Raw genomic sequence first — 21,613 nt, 5'->3', positions numbered from 1 at the left:
AGCAAGTTTCCCTTAAGTGAATCACCCAAGGTTTATCGAACTCAGAGAGGTAGAGGACAAAGATATCCCTCTCAAGCAACCCTGCAATTACGATACAAGAAGTCTCTAGTGTCCCCAACACACCCAATACACTTGTCAGATGTATAGGTGCACTAGTTCGGCGAAGAGATAGTGAAATACAAGTAATATGGATGAATATGAGTGGTAATAGCAATCTGAAATAAATATGGCAGCAAGTAAACATGCAGTGGAACAGTAAATAAACGGAGTTTCGATATTCGGAAACAAGGCCTAGGGATCCTACTTTCACTAGTGGACACTCTCAACATTGATCACATAACTGAATAAACAAATACTACTTTCTCTACACTCTCTTGTTGGATGACAAACACCATTCATTGTGTAGGGCTACAAGAGCTCCCTCAAGCCGGAGTTAACAAGCTCCACAACATTCGGTGTTCATATTTAAGTAACCTTAGAGTGCATAATAGACCATTGCAATTATACCGAGTACTAACATAGCATGCACACTGTCACCGTCAGGCTATGAAAGGGGGAATAGATCACAACAATACTATCATAGTAATAGTTAACTCCATAATCTACAAGAGATTACAATCATAACCTATGCCAAGTACTACATGATGCACACACTGTCAACATTACATCACGGAGGAGGAATAGAATACTTTAATAACATCACTAGAGTAGCACATAGATGATATTCAACTAGATCACAAAGCTCATGATCACATAAAGATCACATGGGAGAGAGAGATGAACCACATAGCTACCGTACAGCCCTTAGCCTTGGGGGAGAACTACTCGCTCCTCATCATAGGAGACAGCAGCGGCGATGGAGATGGCGGTGGTGTCGATGGAGATGCCTTCCGGGGGCACTTCCCCGTCCCGGCGGCGTGCCGGAACAGAGACTTCTGTCCCCCGAATCTTGGCTTCGCGATGGCGGCGGCTCTGGAACTTTGCTCGTATCGTGGCTTATTCTTCTAGGGTTTTCGCGACGGAGGCTTTATATAGGCGAAGGGGAAAGGTCGGTGGAGTCCTGGAGGTCCCACACCATAGGGGGCGCCCCCCCTTGGCCGCGCCGCCTTGTGGGGTGGGCCCCCCTGGCTCCTCTCTGGCCCCTCTTCGGTGCTCTGGAAGCTTCCGGGAAAAATAAGATATTGGGCGTTGATTTCGTCCGATTCCGAGAATATTTCCTTTCTAGGATTTACGAAACCAAAAACAGCAGAAACAACGAAGCGGCTCTTCAGCATCTCGTTAATAGGTTAGTGCCGGAAAATGCATAAAAACGATATAAAGTGTGAACAAAACATGTAGGTATTGTCATAAAACAAGCATGGAACATAAGAAATTATAGATGCGTTGGAGACGTATCAAGCATCCCCAAGCTTAGTTCCTACTCGCCCTCGAGTAGGTAAACGATAACAAGGATAATTTCTGAAGTGACATGCTACCAATATGATCTTGATCAATACTATTGTAAAGCATATGAGATGAATGAAGTGATTCAAAGCAATGGTAAAGACAATGACTTAAACAACTGAATCATATAGCAAAGACTTTTCATGAATAGTACTTTCAAGACAAGCATCAATAAGTCTTGCATAAGAGTTAACTCATAGAGCAATAAATTCTTAGTAGAAAGTTTTGAAGCAACACAAAGGATGATTAAGTTTCAGCAATTGCTTTCAACTTGTAACATGTATATCTCATCGATAGTTGTCAACATAAAGCAATATAACAAGTGCAATAGGTAAACATGTAAGAATCAATGCACACGAGTTGACACAAGTGTTTGCTTCTAAGATAGAAAGAAGTAGGTAAAGCTGACTCAACATAAAGTAAAAGAAAGGCCCTTCGCAGAGGGAAGCATGGATTACTATTTTTGTGCTAGAGCTTTTATTTTGAAAACATAGAAACAATTTTGTCAACGGTAGTAATAAATCATATGTGTTATGTATAAGATATCTTATAAGTTGCAAGCCTCATGCATAGATTACCAATAGTGCTCGCACCTTGTCCTAATTAGCTTGGATTTACATGGATTATCATTGCATAACATATGTTTCAACCAAGTGTCACAAAGGGGTACCTCTATGCCGCTCGTACAAAGGTCTAAGGAGAAAGTTCGCATTGGATTTCTCGCTTTTGATTATTCTCAACTTAGACATCCATACCGGGACAACATAGACAACAGGTAATGGACTCCTCTTTAATGCATAAGCATTCAACAACAAATAATATTCTCATAAGAGATTGAGGATTAATGTCCAAACTGAAACTTCCACCATGATTCATGGCTTTAGTTAGCGGCCCAATGTTCTTCTCTAACAATATGCATACTCAAACCATTTGATCATGATAAATCACCCTTACTTCAGACAAGACGAACATGCATAGCAACTCACATGATATTCAACAAAGGTGTAATAGTTGATGGCGTCCCCAGAAACATGGTTATCGCTCAACAAGCAACTTATAAGAAATAAGATACATAAGCTACATATTCTTTACCACAATTGTTTTTAAGGCTATTTTCCCATGAGCTATGTATTGCAAAGACAAAGAATAGAATTTTTAAAGGTGGCACTCAAGTAATTTACTTTGGAATGGCAGAGAAATACCATGTAGTAGGTAGGTATGGTGGACACAAATGGCATAGTTTTTGGCTCAAGGATTTGGATGCACGAGAAGTAATCCCTCTCAATACAAGGCTTAGGATAGCAAGGTTGTTTGAAGCAAACTCAAGTATGAACCGGTACAGCAAAACTTACATAAGAACATATTGCAAGCATTAAGACTCTACACTGTCTTCCTTGTTGTTCAAACACTTCACCAGAAAATATCTAGACTTTAGAGAGACCAATCATGCAAATCAAATTTCAACAAGCTCTATGGTAGTTCTTCATTAATAGGTACAAAGTATATGATGCAAGATCTTAAACATGATCTATTTGAGCACAACAATTGCCAAGTATCAAATTATTCAAGACATTATACCAATTACCACATGAAGCATTTTCTGTTTCCAACCAAATAGCAATGAATGCAGCAGCTTTTAACTTTAGCCATGAACATTAAAAATAAAGCGAAGAACACAAGTGTTCAAATGAAAAAGCGGAGCGTGTCTCTCTCCCACACAAGCATGATGGGTCAGATTCTATTCAAACAAAAACGAAAACAAAAACACACAGACGCTCCAAGTAAAGCACATAAGATGTGACGGAATAAAAATATAGTTTCACTAGAGGTGACCTGATAAGTTGTCGATGAAGAAGGGGATGCCTTGGGCATCCCCAAGCTTAGATGCTTGAGCCTTCTTGAAATATGCAGGGCGGTTTTTAAGAAACCTCTTTAAGCAAGGCGATTCATGAAGGATTCCTCTCCTCTTCTAGTTGGTCTATTAGACTATTATTACTATAAGGTCCCCTAAAACAGGCATACCCGTAAAGGAAAGGCAAGGGAAAATGGACGGAGATTGGTCAGTAGTCGGACATTCCACTTTGTTAAGTTAGATGAACCACGGGGGCATCCCCAAGCTTAGACTTTTCACTCTTCTTGATCATATTGTATCATCCTCCTCTCTTGACCCTTGAAAACTTCCTCCACACCAAACTCAAAACAAACTCATTAGAGGGTTAGTGCATAATCAAAAATTCACATATTAAGAGGTGACACAATCATTCTTAACACTTCTGGACATTGCACAAAGCTACTGGAAGTTAATGGAACAAAGAAATCCATCAAACATAGCAAAACACGCAATGCGAAATAAAAGGCAGAATCTGTCAAAACAGAACAGTCCGTAAAGACGAATTTTTCAGGGGCACTTAACTTGCTCAGATGAAAATGCTCAAATTGAATGAAAGTTGCGTACATATCTGAGGATCACACACGTAAATTGGCATATTGTTCTGAGTTACCTACAGAGAATCCTACTCAAATTTGTGACAGCAAGAAATCTGTCTCTGCGCAGCAATCCAAATCTAGTATCAACCTTACTATCAAAGACTTTACTTGGCACAACAATGCAATAACATAAAGATAAGGAGAGGTTGCTACAGTAGTAACAACTTCCAAGACACAACAAAACAGTAGCAAAATAAAGACATGGGTTATCTCCCAAGAAGTGCTTTCTTTATAGCCATTAAGATGGGCTCAGTAATTTTAATGATGCTCACATAAGGATGAGAGTTGAAGCAAAAAGAGAGCATCAAAAAGCAAGTATGAAACAAATTTAAGCCTAACCCACTTCCTATGAAAAGGAATCTTGTGAATAAACAAGTCGTGTAATCATAACGCAACAAGCATAGAAAGGCAGCACAAGCGCAACATAAAGAGGGGAAACTTAATATTATTAAGATGCATATAACCATGTTTCCCTCTCTCATAATAACTTTCAGCAGCTTCATGAACAAACTCAATAATATAACTATCACATAAAGCATTCTTATTCACATGCATAAAAGTATCATTACTCTCCACATAAGCATAATCAATTTTATTAGTAATGGTGGGAGTAAAACTATCACAACTAGCATTGTAATCTTCATAAATTGCAGGCATGGTATAATCATAATAAACTTTATCCTCCATAGTAGGTGGCACCAAAATACCACTATCATTATAATCATCATAAATGGGAGGCAAAGTATCATCAAAGAAAATTTTCTCCTCAAAACTTGGGGGACTAAAAATATCACAACCAGCTTCCCCAAGCTTAAATTCTTCCATAGCATTAGCAATAATAGTATTCAAAGAGTTCATGCTAATAACATTGCTACAACTATTTTGCAAACAAAGTTCCATGGGTTTTTTAATTTTCTCTTCAAACACCTCATGCCCTAACTCAAGATAGATACTATAAAGATCTCTATTTTTTTTGTTGCTTTCCATTAAGCCTAACTAGTGTAAACAAGAAACAAAAAGATGCAATTGCAGGATCTAAAGGAAATAGCTTCGAGCACTCACACACCGGCAACAATGCTAGGAAATAGCTTAGTAGTCGGAGGATGTGAATACCTTTTACCTTACCTCCCCGGCAACGGCGCCAGAAAATAGCTTGCTGTCCACTGCTGGCGCGTAGTTGACGTGGGAGGTAGAATTCTCTGTGGTGTAACTTTTCTTCGTTCCCCGGCAACGGCGCCAGAAAATAGCTTAGTGTCTGCGCATGCTTCTATTCCTTGGGCCTCCAAGAGCAGAGGTTTGTAGAACAGCAGCAAGTTTCCCTTAAGTGAATCACCCAAGGTTTATCGAACTCAGGGAGGTAGAGGACAAAGATATCCCTCTCAAGCAACCTTGCAATTACGATACAAGAAGTCTCTTGTGTCCCCAACACACCCAATACACTTGTCAGATGTATAGGTGCACTAGTTCGGCGAAGAGATAGTGAAATACAAGTAATATGGATGAATATGAGTGGTAATAGCAATCTGAAATAAATATGGCAGCAAGTAAACATGCAGTGGAACAGTAAATAAACGGAGTTTCGATATTCGGAAACAAGGCCTAGGGATCCTACTTTCACTAGTGGACACTCTCAACATTGATCACATAACTGAATAAACAAATACTACTTTCTCTACACTCTCTTGTTGGATGACAAACACCATTCATTGTGTAGGGCTACAAGAGCTCCCTCAAGCCGGAGTTAACAAGCTCCACAACATTCGGTGTTCATATTTAAGTAACCTTAGAGTGCATAATAGACCATTGCAATTATACCGAGTACTAACATAGCATGCACACTGTCACCGTCAGGCTATGAAAGGGGGAATAGATCACAACAATACTATCATAGTAATAGTTAACTCCATAATCTACAAGAGATTACAATCATAACCTATGCCAAGTACTACATGATGCACACACTGTCAACATTACATCATGGAGGAGGAATAGAATACTTTAATAACATCACTATAGTAGCACATAGATGATATTCAACTAGATCACAAAGCTCATGATCACATAAAGATCACATGGGAGAGAGAGATGAACCACATAGCTACGGTACAGCCCTTAGCCTCGGGGGAGAACTACTCCCTCCTCATCATAGGAGACAACGGCGGCGATGGAGATGGCGGTGGTGTCGATGGAGATGCCTTCGGGGGCACTTCCCCGTCCGGCGGCGTGCGGAACAGAGACTCTGTCCCCGAATCTTGGCTTTGTGATGGCGGCGGCTCTGGAATTTTCTCGTATCGTGGCTTATTCTTTTAGGGTTTTCGCGACGGAGGCTTTATATAGGCGAAGGGGAAAGGTCGGTGGAGTCCTGGAGGTCCCACACCATAGGGGGGCGCCCCCCCCTTGGCCGCGCCGCCTTGTGGGGTGGGCCCCCTGGCTCCTCTCTGGCCTCTCTTCGGTGCTCTGGAAGCTTCCGGGAAAAATAAGATATTGGGCGTTGATTTCGTCCGATTCCGAGAATATTTCCTTTCTAGGATTTCTGAAACCAAAAACAGCAGAAAACAGCAACTGGCTCTTCGGCATCTCGTTAATAGGTTAGTGCCGGAAAATGCATAAAAACGATATAAAGTGTGAACAAAACATGTAGGTATTGTCATAAAACAAGCATGGAACATAAGAAATTATAGATACGTTGGAGACGTATCACCCTTCCACTCTGTTGCGCGACAAGTTTTTTGAGCGGCCCTTGAAAGAGCCCCGGTGCACCGGCCCCTGGTTTGAATTGAACTCGTGGATCATGGAGGCCGCAGTAGTTGCCAATGTCTGCGTGGTCTGATCAGACTCCTCGTCTGAAGATGAGTCAACAACCTCCGCGTGGAACTTGTCCAGCATCTGCCACATGTCCATCTGCGTGGGTACGAACTGTGGATCAACGGCCGTGCACAATAGCGCCGAAAACAGGAGTAAGACACCTATGGCGCAATTGACCGAACAGGTCGTGGGCGGCGCGACCGGACGGCGCAACCGTCAACGTTTGGCCCCAAAACATGCGACATGTACGCGTCGGAGCCAACCCCGACTACGATCCTGCTCTCCCGTGCGGCGATAACCGAGCCGACGACAAGTACTGCGCCGCTATGGCGGGTGGGGTTGGGGTGGTGTCATCGCACTAGGGCAACAATGAAGGGAAAAAAGAAGCAAATCGAAGCGCTCGATTTCGCTGTCCTTGACTTGCGGGACTGGGTAAGAAAAGGAGGATGCTCAGCGCGACCGCGGAGACGCAAACCTGGCGCATATTTGGGCCAGGTTTCGCATCGTCCTGCTGGAGCAGGACCCAGACACATTTTCGGTCACGGCGGACGCAAACGGTCGCTCATCGTCCGTTTGCGTCACCCCGTTGAAGATGCCCTGATATCTCAACCTTATGCTTTTCCTATTTATATGTTTTTCCTATCCCTAAACCTCAAGATAAAGCCATTCTTCCCCACGTGTTTGACCGAACGAACAACTCTGCATGTTCCTCTTCACTGGTCTGCCACAAGTGGTGGGATGGTCTGCTCGTTTCTAAAGTAGTCGTGGGAATCAACCTTGCCCTTAGCGATCGTGAGTCCTTTGAAGTTACTTTTGTAGTACTTCTCACCCCAGACCTTAGCAGCCTTTTAGCTGGTGATGTTGCCCACAATGACATTTTCTCCTAGGTCAAGATCCCTGTAGTTGACGTAAGCCTCCCACGGGTTCTTGCTCACGTATGGCCCCATGAAAGCACAGAAATCTTTGAGCCACTTGGCATGAGATGCTCCGTTGGTGGCAGCTAGCCAGAAATTGAGGTACTGGATGTTGTAAAACACGCCACCACGGTGCGGAAACGGACGTCGCCGACTCCGGGGAACTGCTGATCTTCCTGCCGTAGGGTTCCATGACCATGATCCCGGCGTCCGGCTTGGCAAGCCAGCCGAAGATCTTGACCCACGCGTCCTTGGTGACGGCTGTTAGATATGTTGTATTAGGGTTTCCTATACCTGTACGTTATGCCCCTGTATTGTATCCCGTATTGTACCCTGTCTCCATATATTAACATGCAACCCGTACGAGGCCAAGTACGGTTTCCTCATAACGTTTGACATGGTATCAGAGCAGCCTCTCTCCGTGACCTAGCTGCCGACGAAAATCGCCGCCGCCGCCGCTGATCTCAGCCGCCGCCGCCGCCGCCACAAAGCTTTGCCATCGCTGCAGTTCATCTGCTGCCTCCGCATCACCAAAACCCAAACCAAAACTCAAGCCAAATTGCTGCTGCCGCTTACCTAGCCGCCGCCGCCACCCAAAACCCTACATCCAAGTCAGATCAAATCGCCGCCGCCGCACGTGTTTGTGCCGCCGCTGCTCAAGACCATCACGATCGCTGCTCCTGCACGCTCAAGACCCTTCTGTTGCTGATCATGGCGTCATCCTCCTCTGCAACTGCCCTGGCCGCCGCTCTCGGTGCCCCTCCGACCCAGCCGCTCACCAGGGACAATGCCCTCGTGTGGAGGGCGTTGGTCATCCCGGCCCTTCGTGGTGCCTGGGTACTCGATCTCGTCGAAGGAAAAGACCCAGCCCCTGACAACATCATTGAAGCTGAAGATGAAAAAGGCGTGGAGGTTAAGATCCCGAATCCCAATTATGCCTCATGGGTTGCTCGTGACCAGCAGGTGCTTCGCTGGCTCTTGAACTCTTTGTCTCCAGATGTTCTTACTCATGCCATTGGCCTCGACACATCCGCTGAAGCCTGGGCTGCCATCAACACCCACGTCTGTACCTCATCCAAGTCACGTATTCAGCACCTGCAGACAACGCTTGTTGAGACAAAGAAGAATGATATGTCTGCTGAAAAATACTTCTCCAAGATGCAAACAATTACCCAAGAGCTTGCTGCTGCCGGAAAACCCTTGGATGATGATGAACTTGTGTGATATGTTCTCAAGAATCTGGGTGGTGCATACAATAATTTGATCACTGCAGTTCGGGCCAACCCAAACACCACTCTGTCTGATCTATTCAGTCAAGTTCAGTCCTTTGATCGGCTGCACAAGGCTGATGAAGTTCCTAGTTTCAACTCCTCTGCCAACCTTGCCCGTCGCGGTGGTGCTCCCTCCCGTGGCCAAGACCGCTGGCAAGACAACCGTGGTGCTCCGGACAACCGCGGGGATAACCACGGCTGGCGTGATGACAATCGTGGCTGGCGTGATGAGCGCCCTAGCCGCCGGGATGATGATGGTCGCCGTGATGATGATGGTCGTGGCCGTCGTGGAGGTGGTGGAAACCGTGGTGGTTACCAAGGTGGCTACCAAGACCGTGGTCCTCGCCGTCGTGATGATGCAGACAGACGTGATGATGGTGGGCGGCGTTGTGATCGCCAGCCCACTCGTTATGTCGACACCACCTGCCAGATTTGCGATATTCATGGGCATCCGGCAAAGGACTGTTGGTGGCGTGATACGTCGCAAACGTATCTATAATTTTTGATGTTCCATGCTTGTTTTACACCAATTACTATATGTTTTAAGAGACTAACCTATTAATAGTTGCAAAAGTGCACAAGTTATTGGTTTCAACTTTGTTATGCAGGAAATAGGCAAATATGGAAGGAAATAGCTCATTATGGTGAAATCTGGAATTTCCCGGAACCTGTCTCTGGTGAACACTTTTCAAAGATCGTTTCGAAACTCCATCAAAACGACGTCCAATGGAAAAGTCGTAAGCTACAAAGTTGTAGAGAATTTCAAGCCAAACAATTTGGACATCTTATTCGTCCATAAAGGACAGCGGATGCATCCGGCAGAGCAGAATTACTGCGGAGGTTCGTGCAGTCTCGGGACTCCGAAAGTTGGTGACGTATTTGACACAAACTCTTTCCATACCTGGATATTTCGGCCCAGCCATGAGCTGTGAGGCTAATGAAGGACAGAGGGGAGTCCTAGGAAGGTTCTAGAGGTGCCCAAGAGCCCTTGGATCAAAGGGGCATCCATCCCATGGCCTAGATTGCATCTCCAACACTATATATTGATGGGAAACCCTATTTTTGGAGGCCCCCAAGAATTGTCACGAAATTCCTCCTCCTTGGCAGCAGCCAAGGAGGGGGAAACACTCATCTACACCAGCACCAACTCAAGGAAGAAGAAGGCTAAGGGGCGGCGCTCCCCCATGATGCCGGCGGCGGGGAAGGAGTCCCCCGCGCCGCCGCCGCCGCCCACGCCTCCGCCTCCCGGCGCTCCTCGCTGAGCCCTCCAACGTCTTCACCGCCATCTCCATCACCAACTCCTCATTGTATTCAGTGGTCTATCCTCTCACAAACCTCTGTACCGCCCTATGTAAACATGGTGTTTGATGCTATAAGTTATAATCGTATGATCTATGTCATGTTGCCATAGTTTATTTGTTCTTTGATTGATTGGTTGTTTCTCTTTGGTTCATTAGAGTTGTATGTTGATATGTTACCGTCCTTGGTGCCCATTATATTTGAGTGATGTCTACGGGAGCTTCTATTCTTGTAGACAGTGTTGGGCCTCCAAGAGCAGAGGTTTGTAGAACAGCAGCAAGTTTCCCTTAAGTGGATCACCCAAGGTTTATCGAACTCAGGGAGGAAGAGGTCAAAGATATCCCTCTCATGCAACCCTGCAACCACAAAGCAAGAAGTCTCTTGTGTCCCCAACACACCTAATAGGTGCACTAGTTCGGCGAAGAGATAGTGAAATACAAGTGGTATGAATGAATATGAGCAGTAGTAACGGCGCCAGAAAAGTGCTTGCTGGCGTACAGTTGATGGTGGTAATATTGCAGGCAGTAGTAAAACAGTAAAACAGTAAACAAGCAGCGATAGCAGTATTTAGGAACAAGGCCTAGGGATTAGACTTTCACTAGTGGACACTCTCAACTTTGATCACATAACAGAATAGATAAATGCATACTCTACACTCTTTTGTTGGATGATGAACACATTGCGTAGGATTACACGAACCCTCAATGCCGGAGTTAACAAGCTCCACAATTCAATGTTCATATTTAAATAACCTTAGAGTGCATGAAAGATCAACACGACTAAACCAAGTACTAACACAGCATGCACACTTGTCACCTTCACACTATGTAGGAGGAATAGATCACATCAATACCATCATAGCAATAGTTAACTTCATAATCTACAAGAGATCACAATCATAGCCTACGCCAAGTACTAACACGGATGCACACACTCGTCACCATTACACCGTGCGGGAGGAATAAAACTACTTTAATAACATCACTAGAGTAGCACATAGATAAATTGTGACACAAAACACATTGCAATCATAAAGAGATATAAATAAGCACTTCACTACGCCATTCATAACAGTGAATAAGTATTCCGTGAAATATAGCCTAAGAGACCCACACGGTGCACACACTTGTCACCTTTACACACGTGGGACAAGGAGTCTCCGGAGATCACATAAGTAAAACCCACTTGACTAGCATAATGACATCTAGATTACAAGCATCATCATATGAATCTCAATCATGTAAGGCAGCTCATGAGATTATTGTATTGAAGCACATAGGAGAGAGATGAACCACATAGCTACCGGTACAGCCCCGAGCCTCGATGGAGAACTACTCCCTCCTCATGGGAGACAGCGGCGTTGATGGAGATGGCGGTGGTGTCGATGGAGGAGCCTTCGGGGGCACTTCCCCGCCCGGCGGCATGCCGGAACAGAGACTCCTGTCCCCCAGATCTTGGCTTCGCGATGGCGGCGGCTCTGGAAGGTTTCTCGTACCGTGGTTTTTTTCGTCTCGAAGTTTTAGGTCTGGGACCTTTATATAGGCGAAGAGGCGGCGTCAGAGGGTCAACGAGGCGGTGACACCATAGGGGGGCGCGGCCAGGGCCCAGGCCGCGCCACCCTGTCGTCTGGGGCCCACATGGCCCCCCTCTGGCGGCTCTCGGGTGTTCTGGATGCTTCCGGTGAAAATAGGAACCTGGGCGTTGATTTCGTCCAATTCCGAGAATATTTCGTTACTAGGATTTCTGAAACCAAAAACAGCAGAAAACGAGAGCGGCACTTCGGCATCTCGTCAATAGGTTAGTTCCGAAAACGCATAAATATGACATAAAATGTGCATATAACATGTAGATATCATCAATAATGTGGCATGGAACATAAGAAATTATCGATACGTCGGAGACGTATCAGCATCCCCAAGCTTAGTTCTGCTCGTCCCGGCAGAGTAAACGATAACAAAGATAATTTCTGGAGTGACATGCCATCATAATCTTGATCATACTATTGTAAACATATGTGATGAATGCAGCGATCAAAACAATGGTAATGACATGAGTAAACAACTGAATCATAAAGCAAAGACTTTTCATGAATAGTACTTTCAAGACAAGCATCAATAAGTCTTGCATAAGAGTTAACTCATAAAGCAATAATTTAAAGTAAAGACATTGAAGCAACACAAAGGAAGATTAAGTTTCAGCGGTTGCTTTCAACTTATAACATGTATATCTCATGGATATTGTCAACATAGAGTAATATAACAAGTGCAATATGCAAGTATGTAGGAATCAATGCACGAGTTCACACAAGTGTTTGCTTCTTGAGGTGGAGAGAAATAGGTGAACCGACTCAACATAAAAGTAAAAGAATGGTCCTTCAAAGAGGAAAGCATCGATTGCTATATTTGTGCTAGAGCTTTGGTTTTGAAAACATAAAGAGAGCATAAAAGTAAAGTTTTGAGAGGTGTTTGTTGTTGTCAACGAATGGTAGTGGGCACTCTAACTACCTTATCAACCAGACTTTCAAGAGCGGCTCCCATGAAGGACGTTATCTCTACCAGCAAGGTAGATCATCCCTCTTCTCTTTTGTTTACACATGTACTTTAGTTTAGTTTTTCTTTATTTAGGGATGACACTCCTCCCAACCTTTTGCTTACACAAGCCATGGCTAACCGAATCCTCGGGTGCCTTCCAACAATCACATACCATGAAGGAGTGTCTATTTGCAAAATTAAGTTGCTTACTGATGAATCAGAGCAAAACATGTGAAGAGAATTATTAATGCAAGTTAATTAATCGGGGCTGGGAACCCCATTGCCAGCTCTTTTTGCAACATTATTGGATAAGCGGATGAAACCACTAGTCCATTGTGAAAGTCTGTCAAGTAAATGACAAGATCGAAAGATAAAACACCACATACTTCCTCATGAGCTATAAAACATTGACACAAATAAGAGGTGATAAATTTTGAATTATTGAAAGGTAGCACTCAAGCAATTTACTTTGGAATGGCGGAGAAATACCATGTAGTAGGTAGGTATGGTGGACACAAATGGCATAGTGGTTGGCTCAAGGTTTTTGGATGCATGAGAAGTATTCCCTCTCGATACAAGGCTTAGGCTAGCAAGGCTATTTGAAACAAACACAAGGATGAACCGGTGCAGCAAAACTCACATAAAAGACATATTGAAAACATTATAAGACTCTACACCGTCTTCCTTGTTGTTCAAAACTCAATACTAGAAATTATCTAGACTTTAGAGAGACCAATTATGCAAACCAAATTTTAGCAAGCTCTATGTATTTCTTCATTAATAGGTGCAAAGTATATGATGCAAGAGCTTAAACATGAGCACAACAATTGCCAAGTATCACATTATCCAAGACATTTTACCAATTACTACATGTAGCATTTTCCGTTTCCAACCATATAAAAATGAACGAAGCAGTTTTAACCTTCGCCATGAACATTAAAAGCTAAGAACACATGTGTTCATACGAACCAGTGGAGCGTGTCTCTCTCCCACACAAGCATGAATTTATTCAGAGAATGAAAATAACAAAATGAAAATAAAAGCACACAGACGCTCCAAGTAAAGTACATAAGATGTGACCGAATAAAAATATAGTTTCAAGAGAAGAAACCTGATAAGTTGTCGATGAAGAAGGGGATGCCTTGGGCATCCCCAAGCTTAGACGCTTGAGTCTTCTTGAAATATGCAGGGGTGAACCACCGGGGCATCCCCAAGCTTAGAGCTTTCACTCTTCTTGATCATAGTATATCATCCTCCTCTCTTGACCCTTGAAAACTTCCTCCACACCAAACTCAAAACAAACTCATTAGAGGGTTAGTGCATAATCAAAAACTCACATGTTCAGAGGTGACACAATCATTCTTAACAATTCTGGACATTGCTCAAAGCTACTGGAAGGTAATGGAACAAAGAAATCCACCCAACACAGCGAAAGAAGCAATGCGAAATAAAAGGCAGAATCTGTCAAAACAGAACAGTCCGTAAAGACGAATTTTAAAAGGGCACCAGACTTGCTCAAATGAAAATGCTCAAATTGAATGAAAGTTGCGTACATATCTGAGGATCACTCACGTAAATTGGCATAATTTTCTGAGTTACCTACAGAGAATTAGGCCCAGATTCGTGACAGTAAGAAATCTGTTTCTGCGCAGTAATCCAAATCTAGTATTGACTTTACTATCAAAGACTTTACTTGACACAACAATGCAATAAAAATAAGATAAGGAGAGGTTGCTACAGTAGTAACAACTTCCAAGACACAAATATAAAATAGAGGTACTGTAGCAAATAAACACATGGGTTATCTCCCAAGAAGTTCTTTCTTTATAGCCATTAAGATGGGCTCAGCAGTTTTAATGATGCACTCGCAAGAAATAGTAGTTGAAGCAAAAGAGAGCATCAAGAGGCAAATTCAAAACACATTTAAGCCTAACATGCTTCCTATGCATAGGAATCTTATAAATAAACAAGTTCATGAAGAGCAAAGTGACAAGCATAGAAAGATAAAACAAGTGTAGCTTCAAAAATTTCAGCACATAGAGAGGCATTTTAGTAACATGAAAATTTCTACAACCATATTTTCCTCTCTCATAATAACTTTCAGTAGCAACATGAGCAAACTCAACAATATAACTATCACATAAAGCATTCTTATCATGAGTCTCATGCATAAAATTATTACTCTCCACATAAGCATAATCAATTTTATTAGTAATAGTGGGAGCAAATTCAACAAAGTAGCTATCATTATTATTCTCATCATCAAATATAGGAGGCATATTGTAATCATAATCAAATTTATCCTCCATAACAGTGGCACTAAAAGACTACTATCATTATAATCATCATAAATAGGAGGCAAAGCATCATCAAAGTAAATTTTCTCCTCAATGCTTGGGGGACTAAAAATATCATGCTCATCAAAACCAGCTTCCCCAAGCTTAGAACTTTCTATATCATTATCAACAATGGTGTTCAAAGTGTTCATACTAATATGTTCCATGGGTTTTTAATTTTCGCATCAAACCATCCATGTCTTAAATCAGGAAATAGAATAAGAAGCTCATTGTTGTCCATTATGCCAAACTAGTGTAAACAAGAAACAAAAAGATGCAATTGCAGGATCTAAAGGAAATAGCTTCGAGTACTTACAACGGCGAAAATAGCTTAGTAGCCGAGATCCGGAGTGTGAGTACCTTTTACCTTTCCTCCCCGGCAACGGCGCCAGAAAAGTGCTTGATGTCTACGGGAGCTTCTATTCTTGTAGACAGTGTTGGGCCTCCAAGAGCAGAGGTTTGTAGAACAGCAGCAAGTTTCCCTTAAGTGGATCACCCAAGGTTTATCGAACTCGGGGAGGAAGAGGTCAAAGATATCCCTCTCATGCAACCCTGCAACCACAAAGCAAGAAGTCTCTTGTGTCCCCAACACACCTAATAGGTGCACTAGTTCGGCGAAGAGATAGTGAAATACAAGTGGTATGAATGAATATGAGCAGTAGTAACGGCGCCAGAAAAGTGCTTGGCTGGCGTACAGTTGATGGTGGTAATATTGCAGGCAGTAGTAAAACAGTAAAACGAGTAAACAAGCAGCGATAGCAGTATTTAGGAACAAGGCCTAGGGAATAGACTTTCACTAGTGGACACTCTCAACTTTGATCACATAACAGAATAGATAAATGCATACTCTACACTCTTTTGTTGGATGATGAACACATTGCGTAGGATTACACGAACCCTCAATGCCGGAGTTAACAAGCTCCACAATTCAATGTTCATATTTAAATAACCTTAGAGTGCATGAAAGATCAACACGACTAAACCAAGTACTAACACAGCATGCACACTCGTCACCTTCACACTATGTAGGAGGAATAGATCACATCAATACCATCATAGCAATAGTTAACTTCATAATCTACAAGAGATCACAATCATAGCCTACGCCAAGTACTAACACGGATGCACACACTCGTCACCATTACACCGTGCGGGAGGAATAAAACTACTTTAATAACATCACTAGAGTAGCACATAGATAAATTGTGACACAAAACACATTGCAATCATAAAGAGATATAAATAAGCACTTCACTACGCCATTCATAACAGTGAATAAGTATTACTGTGAAATATAGCCTAAGAGACCCACACGGTGCACACACTCGTCACCTTTACACACGTGGGACAAGGAGTCTCCGGAGATCACATAAGTAAAACCCACTTGACTAGCATAATGACATCTAGATTACAAGCATCATCATATGAATCTCAATCATGTAAGGCAGCTCATGAGATTATTGTATTGAAGCACATAGGAGAGAGATGAACCACATAGCTACCGGTACAGCCCCGAGCCTCGATGGAGAACTACTCCCTCCTCATGGGAGACAGCAGCGTTGATGGAGATGGCGGTGGTGTCGATGGAGGAGCCTTCCGGGGGCACTTCCCGCCCGGCGGCATGCCGGAACGAGAGACTCCTGTCCCCCGGATCTTGGCTTCGCGATGGCGGCGGCTGCGGAAGGTTTCTCGTACCGTGGTTTTTTCGTCTCGAAGTTTTAGGTCCGGGACCTTTATATAGGCGAAGAGGCGGCGTCGGAGGGTCAACGAGGCGGTGACACCATAGGGGGCGCAGCCGGGGCCCGGGCCGCGCCACCTGCGTCGTCCGGGGCCCACATGGCCCCCCTCTGGCGGCTCTCGGGTGTTCTGGATGCTTCCGGTGAAAATAGGAACCTGGGCGTTGATTTCGTCCAATTCCGAGAATATTTCGTTACTAGGATTTCTGAAACCAAAAACAGCAGAAAACAGGAACGGCACTTCGGCATCTCGTCAATAGGTTAGTTCCAGAAAACGCATAAATATGACATAAAATGTGCATATAACATGTAGATATCATCAATAATGTGGCATGGAACATAAGAAATTATCGATACGTCGGAGACGTATCATTGAGCGCGCATGGATCAAGCACCATAGGGTTGGTAGTATTTGTATACTAGAAGGGGAAGTTCTGCCGGAGTGACAGAAACCTAAGGACGCGAACCGGATAGTTGCATGTATGGGAGTAAGAGGACCATTTACTTAAGGCTATGGTTGGGGAAACCCTAATGCTTGCTAGTATTTACGGATGTTTGCTAGCAAGCCAATCATATAGTACATGTAATCCCGAAGGGAGAGCATGTATATTTAGCCTCTCCTACATAGAAAGCTGCATCGAAGACATTGAACCCAAGATCTTCACTAATTGATCTTGGACAAAGCCACCACTATTACCACCGCCTTTCCACACTCATGGTACTGTTAGTTTAGTTTGTTTTATTGCTGCAGCACTAACATTTATTCCGTGTATTTTATTGTTCTGCAAAGTCACCTCTCATACCCGTTATCGCTCTAGTTTTATTTCCTAGATATTGCAAACGCTTAGTGTGCGTAGAGTTGTATCAGTGGTTGATAGAACTTGAGAGAATGTTTATCCTACCTTTAGCTCCTCGTTGGGTTCAACACTCTTACTTATCGAAAAGGCTACACACGATCCCCTATACTTGTGGGACATCAAAACCTTTTCTGGCACCGTTGCCGGGGAGCCATAGCGTAGGTGAATATTTTCGTGTGCACTTGTTTGCTTTATCTCTAAGTAGTTTTACTTCCTGTACCTAGTTGTTCTCTATCTCTTGTATGGATAGGGAATGCGAATTACAAAAAAATTAGTTGTACTTCTTATATAAAAAAATAAAAAATGTTTTCAGAAAAGAAAAGTGATTGGAAAGATGAGTAATGGTGAAGTGGGGGTCGACCTTGAACACTTGTGTTCATGCCTGCGAAACCAAAACAATTCTTTCCATGGAAGCTTTTCATTAAAAACTTGTAAATAGTGTATATAGTATATATATAGTGTACATATCCCGCTGTAAATAGAATGTATAGATAACCCCTAGTTTGTTATGCAAGTTTGTCACTATGCTGCCTAGAAAACAGATTTCCTGTGCTCCACCGTAGAAAATTTTAAAAATCACCAGAACGTGATCTTGATCTGAAATTTCTTGAGTGCATAGTAGTGCTTTCTATCTAACTTTCGTTAGTTCTGACTTTTCTGATTTGAGGTACGTAGACAGATCTAATAATTCAATCTTTACGGACTGATTTTGTTGAGACAGATTTCATGTGCTGTGCTGCAAAAATTCGTGAAAAATCTCAGTATGGCATTTTGATCTGAAATTTTTTGTGCATAGACCTGAGGTTATGATCTGTCTTTCATTAATCATGAGTTTTTCGATTTGAGCTACGTAACTATCTCATTGAGTGACATCTTTACAGAGTGTTCAGTTTTGACAGATTTATATTCTCTTTGTTTAAATATTGTACTTAGGATTCAAAAGTTTCCTTCATTTTCGACGTACGATTGAAATAATAAGAAACCTCAGTATTACAGTGGCTAAATATTTGATAGATTTTATAGAAATTAGGGATACTTGAACACTTATGGATTTTATTTAATGAGTACTAACCTACTAATGAGTTTTGTGAAGCTTTATGTGGATGTAGTTTTTTTTAAGTTCCAATCAATATGGTGATATGAGATGAGCAAGAGGATGCAAGAGCTCAAGCTTGGGGATGTGTAGATGGATCCCAAGAGAATATTCAAGAAGATGCAAATATCTAAGCTTGGGGATACCCAAGGCATCCCCCTATTCATCAATCAACATGAGGTTGTCTCCTTCAAACTCAATATTACCCATCCACATGTAAGCATTGTATATAGTTGCTTTTATTATCTTTGGTTTTATCCTATTTAGTTTTATTAGGTTATTTATTTGGTTCTTGTTTCTTTGTCAGTTTCACTTATAATTGCAAAATAACAAAAAAAAGGGGGTTTGAGAGCTCCATCAAATAATCATGCCCATCTTAAATGGCTATAAAGAAAGAGCTTTATGGGAGACAACCCAATATGTTTATATTTCTGTTATTTAATGATTTGTTGAGTCTTGGAAGTCATTACTACTGTAATGACCTCTCCTTATCATGTCTGTTTTGTTTTTGTGCCAAGAATTGCCTCTAATGGTAAGAAAGTGGTATTTGGGAGATTTGCAATCTTGTTTACTGTTTCTGGTTCATCACGAGAAAAATCGCCAAAAATCACCAGAACGTAATTTTGAGCTGCCAATTTACGAGCATCTTCCCCAGATATTTATCTAACTTTCATTAGTTCAGAGTTTTTCGAGTTACGCAGCGTAACTATTTTTCAAAAATCAATTTTTACGAATTGTTCTGTTTTGACAGATTCTTGCACTGTTTTGCATTTGCATCTTTTTGCCCACCTTTTTGAGTTCTCTTGATCAAAGAACCTTATTAAAGTTGTGCTACAGTAGCTAATGCTTATTAAAAAAAATTTCATATGTCATACTGAACTTTGTAGATTTGATTAATATTATCATTGCACTAACGCTGCTAATGAGATTTGTGATGAGTTTTGTATGAAGGAAGTTTTTAAGTGTAGGAAAGAAGAATGATGAGATGAGATGAAGAATGGACAAAAGCTCAAGCTTGGGGATGACCATGTCACCCCAAGATATATTCAAGAATTACAAGTGTCAAAGGTTGGGGATGCCCAAGGCATCCCCTTCTTCATCAATAAAAATATCAGGTCCTGTTTCTGTTCACTATATTTTTATTGCTTCATATACTATGTGTTATTCTTGGAGCGTCTTTATTTTCTGTTGTGTATTTTATTTTCAATAAAGTGGGCACCATCATACCATGTTTGTTTGGGAGAGAGACACGCTCCGTTTTAATTGTATGAACGCTCTAGTTTTCACTCTTATTGTTCAACGAGCGTTTTATTTTTGCTAGTACTTGCGTTTAGCTCCGGTTTTTCACTCCTGTTTTGTTCAGAGCTTGTTAGTATGCTTCAATTATATATGATTAGCTCTCTGATCTTTAATGAATATTATAAATGAGAGTTGTTTCAAATAAGTTGATTGGTGTTGGATACGAGTAAAAAGGTTTCATATTAATAGTGATGCAAATGGAAGATATCCTCTGATGTTTTAATTGGGTTGAATTGATCATTTAGTTTAGACTTTTAATATCACCATATGCTTTAATTAATAAGTTTTATCGCTATGCATGATTATGACCATTATTGCTCTCTTAGTTGGTCGCTATCTTTCTTTTTGCTAGCCTTCATTCCGTACCGAGTATGATCTCGTACTCGTGCATCCAACCACCAAAAACCAAAATATGCCAAAAGTGTCCACCATACCTACCTATATGTGGTATTTCACCGCCACTCCAAGTAAATTTACATGTGCTACCTTTAAAACCTTCAAAATAATTCCTTGTTTTTGCAATACATAGCTCATGGGAAAGTAGCCTAAAAAATATTGTGGTGGGGAATATGTCACTTATGTATCTTAGTTCTTATAAGCTGCTTGTTGTGTGGCAACCATGCTGACATGGGGACACCATCATCATATTTTTGATAAATATCATGTGAGTTACTATGCATGTCCGTCTTGTCTGAAGTAAATGAGATAACCATGATAAAAGGTTAGAGTATGCATATTGTTAGAGAAGAACATTGGGTCGCTAACCAAAGCCATGTTTACATGGTGGAAGTTTCAGCATGGACATGAAAATCTCAAAAATCTCTTATGAGAAATTTATGTTGCCAAAAGCTTTAAGATTAAAGAGGAGTCCATTTGTCTGTTGTCCATGTTGTCCCGGTATGGATGTATAAGTTGAGAATAATCAAAAGCGAGAAATCCAATGCGAACTTTCTCCTTAGACCTTTGTACAGGTGGCATGGAGGTACCCCTTTGTGAAACTTGGTTGAAACATATGTAATGCGATGATAATCCATGGAAATCCGAGCTAATTAGGACAAGGTGCAGGCACTATTAGTATTCGATGCATTAGGCTTGCAACTTATAGGAAGTTTTATACATAACCTATATTACTTATTGCTACCGTTGACACAATTGCCCCTCTTAAAATTTTATATCTCTATGTTTTCAAAATAAAAAGCTCTAGCACATGTTTAATCTCTGCTTCCCTATACGAAGGGCCATTCTTTTACTTTTATGTTGAGTCTTCATCTTCTAAGTTATATGCACCGTCTTATGAGAGCATAGTTGTCATTCTTAGTTCTATATGCATGGTCCCAAAATTATTATTGATTGAATCATGAATGTGTTATTAATTGTTCTTAAATTATTTGTATCTAGTCATCCTTTGAACTTTGAAGGTGCATGTCACCTCAAAAATTATTCTTTTTATCACTTACCTACTCGAGGACGAGCAGGAGTTAAGCTTGGGGATGTTGATACGTCGCAAACGTATCTATAATTTTTGATGTTCCATGCTTGTTT

At 41.9% G+C, this 21,613-nt stretch overlaps 1 pseudogene; it reads right to left on the bottom strand.

Annotated features, from left to right (window-relative positions):
• Positions 1-7,448: 7,448 nt before the first annotated feature.
• Positions 7,449-21,613, bottom strand: part of LOC124658441 — a 29,145-nt pseudogene continuing 14,980 nt past the window's right edge.

This window comes from Lolium rigidum, chromosome 1 (assembly GCF_022539505.1).
Source record: "Lolium rigidum isolate FL_2022 chromosome 1, APGP_CSIRO_Lrig_0.1, whole genome shotgun sequence".
Taxonomy (NCBI): domain Eukaryota; kingdom Viridiplantae; phylum Streptophyta; class Magnoliopsida; order Poales; family Poaceae; genus Lolium; species Lolium rigidum.
The sequence above is the reverse complement of the archived record's forward strand: the minus strand, read 5'-3'. Positions and strand labels throughout refer to the sequence as shown.